We start from the raw sequence: 12,856 nt of genomic DNA, 5'->3' as shown, positions 1-12,856 counted from the left end.
AAATTTAATTCGCTGGTAAATGCAGAGAGAAGCCAGCCAGCTAGATTGGAAATTGCAGGAACCAAAATATTATGGGTGGTTTTTATTTTTTCCCCTCAGTAGACTTTTTTCTGATTTCCTATAATGAGCAGATTCTACTTAGTAATAAAAAAAATTAGTTGTTTTATTTTTAAAGTAACGCCGTAGGGCAGTGTGGTTTTCGCATTCACATTTATTGATCTGGAATTTCTTTAGCGATTGGGGGAACAGCCTGGCAGAAAGTCCTTGGTGGCAGACTCCAAGCAAGTTGCTCAACCTCCTGGTCCCTCGGGCGTCACAGGTGAAGTAAAGCCTCTGTACCTGCCTGCCACACGGGTGTGTGAAGCAATCTGGTCCACCGGGAGGGCCGGGCTCCGCCGGGGCCCGCTGGTCCCTAAGGGGGCTGTGTTGCTGTCTCCAGGGAAGGAGCCTGCCCATTGTCTCCCGCGTGGGTAGCGAATCGAATGCGGCAGAGGGAAGGCCGGAGTCGGGAAGGGCTCCCCGGATGTGAGGAGAAAAGTGGACGAAGCAGGACGCTGGGGACACAGGGGGGAGCCACAGGAGGGGACTCGGCCCTGGGCCGTCCATCCCCGCGGGCTTGTGCAGGGCACGACAGCTCCACGCTGTCCACTGTGCTGCCCGCTCCGGCCCGCCTCTTCCCGATGCTGGGCAACCAGGGCCGTGCCCCTGGGAGGTGGGAGGCGCCACCAGTGTTCCCGAGGAGGGACGCCCAGGAGCTGGGGACCGGGGCACATCCAGGACAACGAAGGCAGGTTCAGCCTGAGCTCCCGTAGTCTCAGACACAGGGAGCGGCTCAAGGGGCCGCTTTCTCACCCGTGGCTTCGGTCTCGCAGCAATAGGCGCATTTTTAACCACAGACTTGGTGCAGTGATGTGGAGACGAAGGTTCTGGTTCCCTGTGGTGCCGCTTGAGTGCTTGGTGCCAGCACAGTGCTGAGCCCCTAGATGCCATCTCGTCCGACCTTCACAAGGCCGCGCTGGGGTAGCAGCACAGGTGAGAGGGACTTAGCACAGGAGAAGCGGCACTTCCCGGCCCACTCGAGCCTGGATGTTTCCCCCGGGTGAGCACGACCACCCTGCAGGTAGATAAAGCCACGCATGCACCAGATGAGGGTCCCCTGCTTCTGGGCCAGAAGTCTCAGTGGTCTGGACACCCAGCCAGGTTGGAATGAGCTCCCCTGTCCCCAGGACCCCTAACTCTGGGCCCCGGGCTCTCCACTCCATCAAACTGGCTGACACCCTGGATAGGTATTCTCAGCTCAGTTCAGAAGTCCCTGGCCATGTTTCCCAGATGCGCCCAGGGTCCCACCAGGGGCTTCTCACAGAGATCAGCAGAACCAGAACCCAGAACTGACCAGAGCAACTCAACCCTCCATTGCCCTCTCTGCGGCTGCCCCGGGACCAACTTCCCAGGGAGTGAGAGGGAGGAGTCCATCTGGCTGAGGCTGCTCTGCTCTCCACAGACCCTTCCTGTTTACATGCAGCCCCCGGGACTGAGAAGCATAGGCAGCAGCTCTTTCCACTGGAGGAGAAACAGTGATGGGAAAGTCACTGCGACCTGGAGGCCAGCACCCACGCCCAGACTCGGAGCCGCACAGACAACCTTGCCCGCAGCCAGACCCTCACCCCCACCCTGTCTGCCGAGGACAAAATTGGCAGAATAATGCGAATGGTAAATACATGAAACCTTTGCTTTCTCTTCAGAGCCCTCCCAGAGGACCCCCGTGCCTCGCCGGCCAATTCTTTCATGACGAGGGTTTGGAGGTAGCTTGCACGAGGGAGCACAGAAGCAGAGCTAGCGGCCCTCACCTCCGAGGTCAAGGCTTCTGGTTTCAAATGCCCACAGAAATGCCAGGGTCCTAGAGCAGCTCCAAGCCTTGAGAATGGCTGGTGGCCGAGGACCCACACTGTGGCTCTGCCTCCTGGCGTGGCGGGGACATTTACGCTGGTGTTTGTGTCCATGGCAGCTCCCTTCCTGCCAGCCTCTGGGCTCGGTGACTCGTGGGTGTCAGCTCCCACCGAGCAGCAGATGGCTCGTGGTCCTGTGCTGTTCCCAGCGACTGCCCAGTGTGGTCACTGGCAAGCTGGAGGCCAGCTCCAAACACAGTTCCTTCCACGTCCTGCCCCGGTCTGGCTGCCAGGAGAACCTGTGCCTCCTACTGGCAGTGGCCACAGCGGCACTGATGCCCCCACTCTGTCAGGCTGGTCCTGCTGCTGTGTGTGTCCCCAAAAGGCAGAATGAATCAGGGAGTTGGTCTGCTGTCCTGATTCTCTGCTAAATGCAGGGCACTGTCCTGGCACCGTCCGGCCCCACAGCCTTATTACTGGCCTCCCAAGGAGCCATCCCTGGGGGGCACCATGGAGGTGGGGACTAAGTCACGCAAGTTCCAGCCCAGTAGGACAACACCCACCTGTCACCTGTGGGCCTTCCTAGGGTGTGACCATGGTAGGTTTGGAGTCTCCCTTGCGGCTACAGCAACATCTTCTTTAAGGGGTCACAGGAATATCCTCACGGCTGGCTCATGCTAACCCAAGAAGGAGGCATGAGGGGCAGTGCCGCAGAGGCACCCGCTTAGTCTCCCCCATGCAGCAGCCTTTCCCTCCCTTCTCTCCCCGATTTTCTCCTCTCTCCCTCAACCCCCTTTTAGTGCGTGTGTGTGCTCCTGGGAGTTGAACCTAGGGACTTTTAGACTGAGCCATACTCCCCGGCCCTTCTTTTATTATTGTTTTCATTTCAAAAAAGTGTCTCAATTCGTCCCTAAATTATCCAGGGCTGGCCTTGAACTTGTAATCCTCCTGCCTCAGCCTCCCAGTGAGCCTGGGTTACAGGTGTGCGCCACCATGCCTGACTTGCTGCCGGCTGCTCTTGGTTTGTGAGTGACGAGGAGAAGCCTTATTTGGAAGGGGGATTCCCTCCCCTTGAACACAGACAGGGCGATAGACTCCAGTCACTTCTGCCAAGCCACAGCACAGTCAGAAGCCCCCATCTCCTGGATGCAGCTTTGGAAGCTGGAACCACACTGGGTGGGCACACGACTTCGGCTCTGAAGCTCCACATTCTCCTTGCTCCTCCCCACTAGTATCAAAACCCAGCACCTCAAAAGCCCTGACCAGAACCAGCCCCTGGGAGCCTCCTCCTGGTCCCGGGGCCGCCTTTAGGGTGCAGCGGCTGAAGCTCTGCGTTCTTCCCCAGAAGCCTTTTGGACGCACCGATGGGGCCTGGGTCCCGCAGAGATTAAAACAGGAAAATTCTGTCCTGTGAGATGCGTCATTTGGTGACCGCGAAGCTTTGCACACAGCCCAGTGGGCACGCACTGGGGTCCGAACAGACAGGGTGTTATAGGACAGCCGTGAGTCTGCAGTCGCCTCGCCCTGAAATGCTGTCACACAGCGCATGACCGCGTTCGCAGAACAAGCTCACCAATTCTATTTCTGTGCATAGGAGGTGGGGGGTGGTAGGGCCCCAGCGATTTCTCCGAACGGCCACAGTGTTTGGGGTGCTGGAAACGACTGCACCCGATCACAGGTGATCCATGCCAGGAAGTGACGCTGGACGCTGGCCAGGGCCGGTGCCGCCCCTCCTAGCAGTAGCCCCACTCCTGAGCTTGAGCCTTAATTACCCATCAGAGTGCAGAACTGCTGTTTTAGCCACTTTCCAGATGAGGAAACCGAGACCCCAAGAGGCCCCTTGCCCAGTCACACTCCTGCTCCGTTTGCTTTTAAAGCCACATCTGCTGGCTGCTTTCGGCCCAAATACGGGGCCTCCCCCGCGGTCACGCCAATTCCTGAGCTCCGGCCGCATCTCCCACCTCGCACCCCCCGTCCTTTTCTTTGGAGAACCTCGCTCCGTTTAGTTTTGAGCAGCAGGTGTACCCGGCCTGCCGCTTTTATTTGAAGACAGCTGTTGGATGAATCAGAGAATCAGATGAAGGCCCGATTTTGCTACTCCTGAGGCCCCCAAAGCAGAGTGGACAGGGAGACTTCAAGGCAGTGTGGAAGGCGGGTTCCGCCCTGGACTAGGCCCCCACCCACCCAATCATCTGGCTTCTGAAGCTTTTTGCTTGGTAGGAAAATGCTGCCCCCTTCTGGCTCAGATGCTCAGGCGTGTGGGAGACAAGACCTCGGCCCAATATGAACTTCGTTAAGTCCCAACTGTAGGTTTACGGAGAGACCAAAGGGTAAACCAGGGGAGCCGGGCTGGGTGAGACAGTGCCCCTGGATGGGAATAGAGGTTTCACGATCCACTCTTTGCCAATGGGACCCAAGCAGTCCCTTGGGCGGCAGTAGCAGCAGCCACGGATTGCACGACTCAGGCTGCTGTCAGGTACGGACCGTCCCGTGTGGAGGGGCTAGAAAAGCATCTTGGGGTTTAGCAGAGGAATGACTTCCCCAGTGAAGGCTGGGCTCCAGAGGCGACCTTGTCCGAGAGGCGGAAGGGCGGCAGGCAGCCCCTCCATCCCCAGCAGGGCCGCCTGGCTGCTCCCTCACTCGGGATCCTGCTTCTTTGCCCAGTTTCGAAGTCTCCCTCCCCTGTATCTCTTATGCAAATGAACTGACAGGAAAAGCAGGTGCCTGCTGGGGATTTCACAGCGCTCGCCCGCACAAGCACAAATGCAGTGCCGGTTCAGGGGGAGCCGTGGGAACGCGTGTGAGACCCTGGCTTCCGGGACCCTGTGGCTTGTGACCCTAAAGTCAGGAAGGGCCATGAGAAAAGTCCCCCCTCCGAAGGGGCAGACGGTGGCTGGCGTGGGTGAGCTGTCAAAGATGCCACAGGAGGGACAGGGCAGAGGGACTGGGAGATCAGATGGGGAGCATCAGAGCAGTCACTCAGGAGGAGCTGGGGTCCAGGGGCTGCCCCGCCGGCTCTGGCCACGATGGCAAGCTGGGTCCCCGAGCTCTGTGCCCCCCAACCAGTGTCTGTCACACCAGCCAGCATGCTCTGTGCACCAGGCAGCTGGCTCTTTGGGAGATGTCCCTGCCCGCACCCAGCCTGGCTCAGCCCATCTGAGGGTGATGGTGGGAACGTGGCAGGTGGCCGAGAGAGGCGTGGCCTGGCGAGTCCCGTCCCTCCTCTCTCTGGGGCCTGAGTGGCATCTTGAGAACAAGGGGAGTGGGCAGGGTTTTTGGTTCAGCTGGGCCCACGGCACCCCGTGAGCAGTCTCCGTGGTTCCTTCCTGAAGGAGGGGGATGCCAGCCCCTGGGGAAGGAGCCGCATGGAGGGCCAGGCTGCCGCTCAGCTGTGCCTGTGCTGGGCGTCTGGACACGCTAGGCTCTCAGGTGATGGATCAAGTGACCAGCTCCTGTCCACCGGCCAACAGGGAAACTGAGGCCCGCAGCCAGGCCTCTGTCATGGAGACAGCACTGTGGCCCTGCTGTGCGCCAGCTCAGCATGGACCCAGAGTCACAGGAGTGAGCCCAGTCCCTGCCGCCACCCAGGGGATGCAGAGCCATGGGATGTTCCTGCAGCAATCAGTTATGGGTGCCGACAGTCTCTTGCTGGAGGGTGTGTGGGGGATGCGAGGACCGAGAGATGGCTAGGAGGAGGTGTGCAGGAGAGCCGGAGGGATGCAGTCCCAGGAAAGGAGGGACCCTGAGGCCATCTGGGAAGCCTCTGCTTCTCTGACACAGGGACAGGACAGCTGGCACTTTCTCCTCCTTCACCCAGCCCTGAACCCTAAGACAATGCCTGAGGTGGCACCAGCCACTCCTGGCCACGAGACGTCAGCCCCAGGAAAGCCCCTGAGCGTCTGCGTATCCTGAGAGGGCCAAGACTGTGGGCCAGGTCCACCCTCCTGGACTTCACCACTCCTCCAGTGTCCCCCTCCTCAGGAGGTGGCGCATGTGTGCACCCCATCCCGCGGCCTCACGTGCAGCCAGGCTGCTGTCGTGTGGGGGAGACACCATGCAGCAGGCCTGCGATGCTAGCACTCTGGGAGGCTGAGGCAGGAGGGTGGTATCTTCAAGCCCAGCCAGGGCAACACAGCAACTTCAGGAGACCCCGTTGCTAAAGAAAAAATAAATAAAGGCTGTGAATGTAGCTCAGTGTGAGGGCTCAATCTCCAGTACCCCGAAGGGGGAGGCACGGTTCCTCTCTGGCTCCAGCAGCTCTGTCTGGCAGTCTCTTGGCAGGGCTGCTACCCAGCGTCTGCCCTAATTACTCTGGGATATTCCTCCTTACCGGAGAAACTTCTATAATCGGGGTTATAAAACATCTCTTTGAATCTCCTCCAGAGTCCGCTGTGATTATAACAATAAAATACGCTGCCCCACAGAGACTTTCATCCCGGCAGCTGGGAGCTCACAATAAACAAATCGTAATTATGGATCTGAGGAGCACCTCCCTTTCCCGATCCTGACATGGAAACTGAGGCAAAAGAGGTCAAGGGCCTGCCCTGAGGCTATGGCTTCTCAGAGCCACCAAGAGACCCACAGGTCTGCTAGGACTTTCACTGCATCCCTAACAGTGGCCCTGGGCAGAAGCGCGGGACACTGGCCGGAAACACTGGCCAGGAACACAGGACGACCCCTTCTCCCAGCCAGCGTCCGGGGACGGGGTACTGAGGCCCCACGGCAGCTGACAGAGGCCCATTCGGCTCCTTATGCCGTGGGCAGCTGAGGACACCACAGATCGCCACAGACAGCAGAGCACCCAGGCAACATCCTCTCTCTCTCTGGGCCAGCGCCCTCCACGGTGGGGACCCCGTCTTGCACTCAGCTGAGCCTGGGGTATGCAGGGAGGCAAGGCACTCGCTTCAGATGTGATACATGGGAGAAGCCCCCATTAGAGGTGCTGCGTGCGTGTCCGGGCTCACCCGGCTCTCTGCCCAGCCCTCCCTTCCTCTGAGTCTTTCGGGGCTGAATCTGATGGCATCTGGGGTGCAGGGCCCCAGGCCTCACCGCAGCCAAGCTCAAGGGGGCCCCAGGGCCGGCTGCAGGCACAGGCTGGGCTTGGGCCCCAGGGAACCCCGACTCCTCCCTCACGGTCCTCCAGCTGTGACTTCCCCAGCAGCCCCAGAGTCTCCCTGTCTTCATCTTCACTGGAGTTTTCTGCTTAAAAATGAAGATCAAGGGCACTGAATGCTCGCCGGGCATTTGTGTTATGATTTCATCTTACTCTGCAAACAGATCACAGAGCCCAGGCCACCTTGGGAGTCCTGGAGCCGCTCAGAAAAGCTCCTTTCAGGCCCCACCCTGTACAGCTCCCAAAACTCATTCAGTGACAGCAGTGGAGGCAAAGGCTGCTCAAAGCTGCGAATGTGACCAACGACGCCAAACTCCTGACTTGCACACGGACACGGACACGTACGCAGCAGCATGGTTGAGAGGCCGACACACTGTTAGGTTTTATAGATGTTTAAGTACACAATTTGCAGTTTTGACTCCATGGAACTCTTTCCTCACTTGAAAGCCAATTCATTTATTTCTTTAGATCTCAGAATCCCTTTGCTCCTGGCCTGGTCGCTAGATCAGCCCTAAGGAGGTCGATTCTATAACCCGCTCCAGCATCCGAGTTCCACAGAGGAAGAGCAGGCTCTGAACCCCTGACGGTCAGCCCAGGACTCACCGCTTGGCCTGCGTCGGTGGCTGCCTCGTGAGCCTCTGAACCCCTTAGCGGTGCTCCTGCTTAAGTTTTGGCCAGGGGTCAACCCTGCACAAGGATGGAAACTGTGCTTCAAACTCTAAACCTGGCCTCGCTCAAAGATTCCAGTAAAGTCTTCAGGCCTGGAAGCTTCTGCGATTTCCAAGGTGAGGGGCAGGCAGAGGCCCGAGCTGCATTGCGTGAACTTGGTTCCCACAGGTCCTCCAGCAGCAGGGGGGCAGAGTCGGGGTTCACAGTGCCCCGTGGTCACCGCTGCCCAGCACTCGCTGCAGGAGAGGGAGATCAGGAGGGAGCCCCCGAGGGCCAGGGTTCCCGGCCTTGTGCCTGGGAGAGGACGCTGGCCAACCAACCCTCAGGAGACGGCGGAGAGCCACGGGCAGCCCCAAAGGGCACAGGACCTGGCCTGGGTGGACAGCCGCTTGTGCGCCTGCCTTGGGCTGCAGCCTCTTGTCCTCGGGGTGGGCGTAGGGTCCTAGGCCCCACGGATGCCTCACCCTGCAGCGTATAAGTCTGTTCTGGATGTAATGCACGCTCCTTATTTTAAAATATTGAAATCACAGAGGAGCAAGATAGAACCCCACCAGTATTTTGTTGTATGATTGTCCTGCTCTCTTCCTCTGCATTACAAATAACAATAATGAAAAGCAGCGAACATTTACTGGTGCTACACACGTTTTTCCTGGAGTATCACATTCAATCTCAAGAACAATACTACAAAGAAAGCCCAAGCTCCTTTGCCCCTGTTTTGCAGATAAGAACGCTGATGGGAGGGGGCCGGGGAGTAAGCTCAGTGGTTCCGCGGCCTGCATTGCAAGTTGCAGGACCTGAGTTCGATCCCCAATGGGAGAGGAGAAGGCGGAGCTCTGTCTCCAAGCCACACAGCCCGGAGGAGAGGCTGGGAACCAAAGGCAGGGAGGGCCTCATGCTCCTGCCGTCTGCACTTTTACAGGACGGCTCTGCTCGGCTGTCACCAGGAGCGGAGGCCTGCTTCTGTAAGGAAGCTTTAGACCGAGCGTGGAGGGGCACATGTCACGGGACACAGCGCAGTGCCCTTGACAGAGTGAAGTGTCCTCAGTCCCCCAGGCCTCAGGTGGGGACACAGCAGTCCCCAGGGAAGCCCTGGCCCCTCTGGTCCCTGCTCCCAGGGGATTGCTTGGTTTCAAGACCTGCTCCCCGCCGTTCTGACATCACATCGGGAACCACTTTCTGGGTCAGCGAATTCCTTTGCATTGTCCTGTGGTGACTGGCGTCCTCCAGTTTCCTCAACTTACCATCGTCCGGGGTTTGGACGGCTTCCAGGCTTCGGCTGGGTTTCTCACTCCCAGCAACACGTGTGGTAGTTTTCGTCCTGCTGGGCTGCTCACTGGCCTGGGGTAGAGGGGTGGGAGCCAGACCTGGGTGTGGAGTGAGGGGTGCGCTGACCGGGAGACCCCCGGGAACCTGGCAGACACCCCTCACTGCTTGGAGCGGAGAGGACAGCAAGGGCGGACCCCGCACGGGATCACAGACGGGTCCTTCTGTGCCAGGCTCTGTGCCCATTCTCAGGCCACTGGAGGTCCAAGGCATGCACACTGGTGCTGGGGAGCTGCTGGGTGTCACTCAAGTGGCTCAGGATAGGAGTATAAATCCCCCCTTCATCTTTGCAAGCAAGTCACACAGTTCTGAGGCTTTGGCCTCCAGGGGAGGTCAAGAAGGACTTTTCCAGAAGGTGACTGCAGAGGAGTAGCAGCCTCAGCAGCAGTTAGCAAGGCTGGGCGGGAGGGAGGGATGAGCACTTTAGACAGTGTACACAGCCGTGCAAAGGGCCTGTAACAGGAAAGCATTTGGTGTGAATTTGTTTAGAGGCAGTGTGGCTGGGGCAGTGTGTGCAGTGCTTTGGGGATGTGGCAAGTGTTTAATTACAAGTGTTTAATTCTTGATCTTAAGATCCACAGTACCCCCCCCACACCAAAGACCCACAGGAACCCATTGAAGAACGTTAAGCAGGGCTAGATTTGACTTTCTCTATATTTTAGGTCACGAGTCTACACACATTTTCTTTTTCAGGCAGATAGAAAATACTTCAGCCAGCAAGACGCAGCGCAGACAGTCCTCAACTTCACTGATACAGTTTGGAAGCAGCTGGGAGCAGACCTCAGGCAAACATCAGGCGCCAGGGCCACCACAGACCTTCGAGAGGGATGGCTCCTATTGCCAAAGGGAGCAGGGCATACTCTGTAACTCCCTCTTCATCCAGTCAGCAGCTTTTACTGAGTATTTACTAGGTGCCAGGCGCTGGTCTCTAAAGTGTGCGTACTGCAGGAGTCTCTGCCCTCATGAACTCCTGATCTGCCAGGGGTGACAGACGATAAACAGTGAACATACAGTGTAATGTCTAGGAAAAGTAAGTATCGTGGAGAACAGAAGCAGGAAAGGGACAGGGAGCAATGCAGGTGGCCTCTACATAGGATGAACAAGAAAAGTCTAAGATGATGACATTGAGCCCAAACTTGAAAGCACATTAATTGGGGGCTGGAGTACATGCAAAGGGCCTGTGGCAGGAACACACTTTGGGTTTTGAAGGGCCACGCGACAAGAGTTGCAGCCTCCCAGGCCTGGAGTAGGAGATGTCACCTCGGAAAGTACACATGAGAAAAACTGTTACATTAGTCACCCATGGGATTTTAGGATAATTATGTTCAGCCTTTGAACAAAGATATCAAACGATCAGATACTCAACCTGCTCTCTTCCACCTCCCAAGATTCAGGCCAGGGGAGGCAGAAGTTTGGCAAGGCCTGGAGAACTTGGCTATGGCTCGGTGCACACTGGCTCAGCCTCAGGAAGACCCTGCCTGTGTACACAGCACTGCAGGACTAAGCCTCTGTCGTGTGGAGGGAATTTCAGGCAAATGACAAAGGCCAGAACACACACACCACGGTGCTGGAAAGGACCCCGACCAAGGCCCAGATTAGTTGAACCTCAAACTGAGGCAAACTCAGCCACAAAAAAAAAAAAAAAAAAAAAAAAACACACACACAGTCTGTTTGGTTTGTGGTTTTCTCCCTCTTCCCTTGCCTTCTCGGATACCCTGAAATACAGGCAGCTGTATTGCAAGAATAAGCAACCCCAATAATGGTTGTTGATCTTGAATTTGACGAGTACCAAGTGATTTTTGCTGTCAGGAAAGTTGGTAAAAGGACAAAGAGATTCCTGAATGTCTGACACAAGTCCTATGTCACCTGATTCTACAGGCGCCTGTGTTTTCCACTGTCTTTATTGAAAGCATGCAAATGATTTTCCCATAGAAATGAAAATGTGCCCAGTCCCGGGACGCCATTATTTCTCCGTGACTAGGGACCAGTTTTGCATCTATTTGTAAATTCACTTCAGCCTTTCTGATTGCCTACCCATGTGTGCTAGGAATTCTCCTTGGGACCATTGGTAACATCTTACTGGGTTCTTTGTTAACTGAAGAGTTAACAAGCTCATGGATGTATCTTTATTTTAGATTTGTGTCACAGATACGATTTTAGCATTTAAAAAGCTCATCCTGTAACACCATCCACAAACTTACTTACAAACCCCCGGGGTAACTATCTGCGCCATCAACCCATTTCAGAGATGTGAAAAGCCGAGGCCCTGGTGTCCTGAGATTTGCTCAAAACCATCCATGGTCACTGGTTGAGCCCGAACTCGGTGCCCAGAGGTGGGAACCCGGGGTGGAGCCCCTCACCAGGTGTCAGGCGGTCCCCAGGTGTGTCACTGTTCATCCCAAAAGGTGCCGCCCGTTCCATTTCACATTGGCGCCCTTGACTCCTTGACATGGGCCGCTGGACTGCCCAGTGCTCAAAGGCTTGCAGCCGGCTTCCAAGAGGAGATGTGAGGCCTTCCCCATCTCTGCGAGAGGCCAGCCTGGAGGGGAGGGCAGTGCCGGCAGCAGATCTGCATGAGCCTCAGGACCTGCAGGCAGGAGTCTGCAAGTCTACACCGGCCCCTCAGTGAAACCGAGGTCTACTCCTTTTATTTTAATAGAGTAAACGTAAAGAAATCATCCTTGTTGTCACAGGAATGTCAGATTCTTCAGAGGCTAGCCAAGAACAATCAGAAAAGCTTACTGACTGATGGCGGGATTGGTTTTTAAAAGCATCCGGGAAACAGGCTCCAACCAGAGCTAAATCAGGGATTCTTCAGAATTTCTACAGAAGCACAAATGTTATCTGAAGGGAGAATGGCCAAGCTGGTGGTTCGGTTGGTTGCTGTTTCTGCATGAAATTCATGTTACAGCTCAGTGGCCTCGGAACCTCACGCGCACGTTGTGTTTTGGGAGCCGTGTGACCGCGATAGCAATGCCAGGCCAAAGTTCCCAGCTCCTGTGTAAAGACTTCCTTTTCATGTTTCATCTGTAAGTGACAATGGTATTATCAATTTCTGGCCCACGCTGAGTTTTTTTTCTCTACTGGGAGAGTGGAATCATTAACAAGACCAAACACTGAACAACACAGGAGAATTTTATTCTGGGCCAAGAATAGGAGAAGTGGGAGATAAACCACAAACCCACTTCTCAACCCATTGGGGGCTGAGAGATCACACATCGGGTAAACAGAAAGAGAGAGAAGGGAAAAGCTAGTGAAGGTGAGGACTGGTCACGTCTTACCTGGGAATTCCGGCGCCCCCCTCGTTCTGCTCCTTTCGTGGCTCTTTTTTGGTCATTTCCACAGCAATTGTCAGCGGTCAGTACCGCAGTTATCACGGGGTTGTATCATCAGTGCAGACGGGGTTAGAATGAAGGTAGAGATTATGACAGCTGCTCTGGTAGCCATCTTAGCTCCAGCCAGTTTTGGGGGGCCCAACGGGAGAGACCTCTGGTCTACAGGCATCCTGTCCTCAAAGGTAAGTAAGACAGGGTGGCGTGGAAATTCAGCCAGGTCATGTAGGCAGTCAACATAACAGCGCGAGTGCTAATCCCTGCCGCCTTTTATAGATGAGGCCATAGAGGCAGAGAGATGCCACTTGCCAAAAGCAGGATTCTGATTCGAGCAGAGCCTGACATCAAACCTCCACACAGCCCACACCTTTCCAAAAGAAAGGGGAGCTCAGGGAGTGAGGTAACTCTTTTCCCAGGGTCCCCCCGCTGAGGAGCCTCCCTGTCCTTCTGTAGGGGACGCTTCGGCGTCCATTTCCAATGCACTCTTTTTCCATCTCCCTGGTTGGGTAGTCAGCTTCCCAGGGCCCCCGGTG

The 12,856-nt window shown here is 56.2% G+C and overlaps 1 long non-coding RNA gene across 1 annotated transcript; it reads left to right on the top strand.

The window, feature by feature from the left end:
• Nucleotides 1-472: 472 nt before the first annotated feature.
• Nucleotides 473-3,266, top strand: LOC104865337. Its single transcript, XR_781122.1, has 4 exons — nucleotides 473-525; nucleotides 897-1,032; nucleotides 1,502-1,710; nucleotides 3,119-3,266. It is a non-coding gene; the product is annotated as an uncharacterized LOC104865337 (long non-coding RNA).
• The last annotated feature ends 9,590 nt before the right edge of the window (nucleotides 3,267-12,856 follow it).

This window comes from Fukomys damarensis, unplaced genomic scaffold (genome assembly GCF_012274545.1).
Source record: "Fukomys damarensis isolate Sample0158 unplaced genomic scaffold, DMR_v1.0_HiC HiC_scaffold_22, whole genome shotgun sequence".
Classification (NCBI taxonomy): Eukaryota; Metazoa; Chordata; class Mammalia; order Rodentia; family Bathyergidae; genus Fukomys; species Fukomys damarensis.
The sequence above is the reverse complement of the archived record's forward strand: the minus strand, read 5'-3'. Positions and strand labels throughout refer to the sequence as shown.